Source organism: Aplysia californica, unplaced genomic scaffold, assembly GCF_000002075.1.
Source record: "Aplysia californica isolate F4 #8 unplaced genomic scaffold, AplCal3.0 scaffold00649, whole genome shotgun sequence".
Taxonomy (NCBI): Eukaryota; Metazoa; Mollusca; class Gastropoda; order Aplysiida; family Aplysiidae; genus Aplysia; species Aplysia californica.
Window position 1 is genome coordinate 86,796 of NW_004797919.1, and position 2,625 is coordinate 89,420.

At 37.6% G+C, this 2,625-nt stretch overlaps 1 protein-coding gene across 1 annotated transcript in view; it reads left to right on the forward strand.

Moving 5' to 3' along the window:
- LOC101854531 (homeodomain-interacting protein kinase 2) overlaps positions 1-2,625 on the forward strand; it is a 50,134-nt gene that overhangs the window by 2,671 nt on the left and 44,838 nt on the right. The gene's annotated exons all lie outside the window — the stretch shown is intronic.

A 2,625-nucleotide genomic window follows, 5' to 3' on the forward strand; every position in this document is an offset into this window, starting at 1 on the left:
CGCTGAAACTTTCCGAAATCACAAGAGTTCCCCTACCGGGTCTGTATACTTCGTGACTTTGTTCCCGGTTACCGGGTCTGTATACACTTCGTTTGCATTTAGAATTTAGGTTTGATAGGCTATCTCTCCGGATACCAGTGAACTCGTCACACTGTGAAGCCGTCACATACCTCCAGTGATTTCATCACAGTTTATCTCATCACATAGGTTTGGGGAAAATTCGGCCAGGGGGCAACTTCAACGCCACCTCAACCTAGACTTGGCTTTCGCGTATCGTTTGACCCATGGGATGTCTCGTTGCACATTTGATTCTATCCAAAAATAAAGTCTGTGCCTCCTAGGCTTCCACTTGTTTCTATTTTTAGTCAAAAAGTAAAAGCTCCAGAAAACTCTGTCTCTGCGTACTTGCACTCTTTTAAAGCTGGTGCAAATGTATGTAACCATCAAATATTTGTTGAACTATTAATTTGCTACGGAAATGAAGTCGATATTCATGTTCACTGCATCAGTATCAGTATGTAGTAAAAAATGAACACTATTGCAGCTAAATATGAAACAGGAGGAAAAGTAAACGAAAACCAACTATTGTTTTGAAGATTAGAACTTTCTACTTTTTGTTGCAATGAATACCACCATGTTCTGTTTGGATTATCACAAGTATTATTTTCATTTCATGGCCCCAAGATCTGAAACACACTGCTTAAATTTAAGAGAAATCAGATTATTTGATTCATGTTTAAAAGTCAACTCAAGTCATTTTTGTTCTTAGATGAAATAGGCTTATATGTTGGTCTTTAGTCAGAACACAATGCATTGTCTGTGTTCTTACTATGTGTTTGAAAAGTGCTCAGAGTTTGTTCTTTAACAGGGGTAGAGCACTTTATAAATGGAATTTTATAAAACACATTTTTTTCTAGATACATGTTTGTCAGATTTTGTGTGGGGGTTAAAATGTGAGGCAGCGTGGTAAGAAACAGGTGATTTTCTGTGTTTTTGGCAATTTTTACCAAATTTTTTGTTTTTTGGCTAAACATCTTTCATGTCCATTCAAAGACACATGATCGCTCTGTGGATTTTCCTGAAAAATGTTGATTAAAAGCAGGAAAAAATGTAAATTTTCGTTTTTCCCAGGGCTCTCCAGCTATGAAATTAATTGAAATTTGGAGTCTATTTTCTCGCTATTTTTACCTCTGAAACTAGGCTATTCCCACCTCCTTCAATTATCTCCAATTCTATTCAAGATAGATGGTTAATTTTTTCACTTAAAGCAAGACAAATAAACAAGCTCTAGGATGATTCCAATAACTCCCTATATGCCCAAAAATTGATGAGCGCCTGATTCCACTGCGTCGTGATACAAATACAGATTTTTGTAGGTCTTTGTTTGTGCTCTGTTGGTTCATCATTGTTAAATAGTTATTGATTCAAAAGTTTCTACCCACAGAACAGTTGTAGGTCTGCTAGTGTCTGCTTTTAAACTTTTTTTTTCAGTTCAGTGAAAGGAGTTTATTTCATGAAGGTCCGAGTAAGTAGTGAGGGAGAGGGTTTAGCCCCAATTGGTTTGAATTTTAGCATTGTAATATAATTGAAGTACCATAGTTTAAACCACCAGTATCATGTTTTGCTCTCTTGGTGGTTGAAAGTGTTTTTTAACATCCTTTCTTGTAAGTTGTAGCACTTGAAAATGGATTCATGTGACATGGGATCTTGTCACTATAATATTGATATTTTTATTTATATGAATAAGTTGAGGGAGTATTGACTCCCAGAGTAGAGCTGCTGTCTCAGCATGACAGTCAATTTTTGTTTTACATATTGTAATAATTTTTCTGCTGCTGTCTTTCTCCTGCATCATCATGAACATTATTTTACTGTTTGTTTGCCCATGCTTCTGCCTTTGTTTTTTGTGATGGTTAACAATGATCCTATGATCCAATTTAGTGACAATTAGGACTCCTATGTCCATCAGTATTAAATTTAGATTTTGTCTGTTTAATGATGTCAAGTTATTACCCAGTGACTGTTAATGTACTACACTCGGGGCTCTTAAGGTGTTTGCCTTCCCTTCAATAGGTCCCAGGTTCGAATCCGGATAGTGACGGAAAATATTCTTCTCTAAAATTTTCTCCTTTCCTGTTCTTTAACAATGTTTTGTCGTCTGCTTTCGTCTCCACTTTCTGCCCCCGCCCCCTCCTCTAGGCTCTGACTATTTCTGCAGCCTTTCTACTGCTACTCCTTGGCTCCTTACTGCTGTCTTACAGCCGCACCCCTGATCTTATGGTAGGAAAGATGTACATCTAGCCTTCTCTGACATGGGGGAACAATCTTGGAGGTCCTGTTTGCAAGTTGCGCACGTTAAAGATCCCTTACTGGTCCAAAATCGATAAGGGTAGGTTTTTGCTGCCACCCGGGCAAAATTCAAAATTTCCTACCAACTGAAAATGTTTAGCGTGTCCCGTGTGATCATGTGACCTTATGCAGCTGCGAGCGCCATAAAACACTTACCAAGAAAAAAAAAGTACTATACTTTCAGATTAATGTAGCCAAAACCTTTCTCAGCTATTTTTTCTGGTCATACATTTATCATTTTTGGAAAAGGGCAGATTTGAAGACTTTTTCCAGACC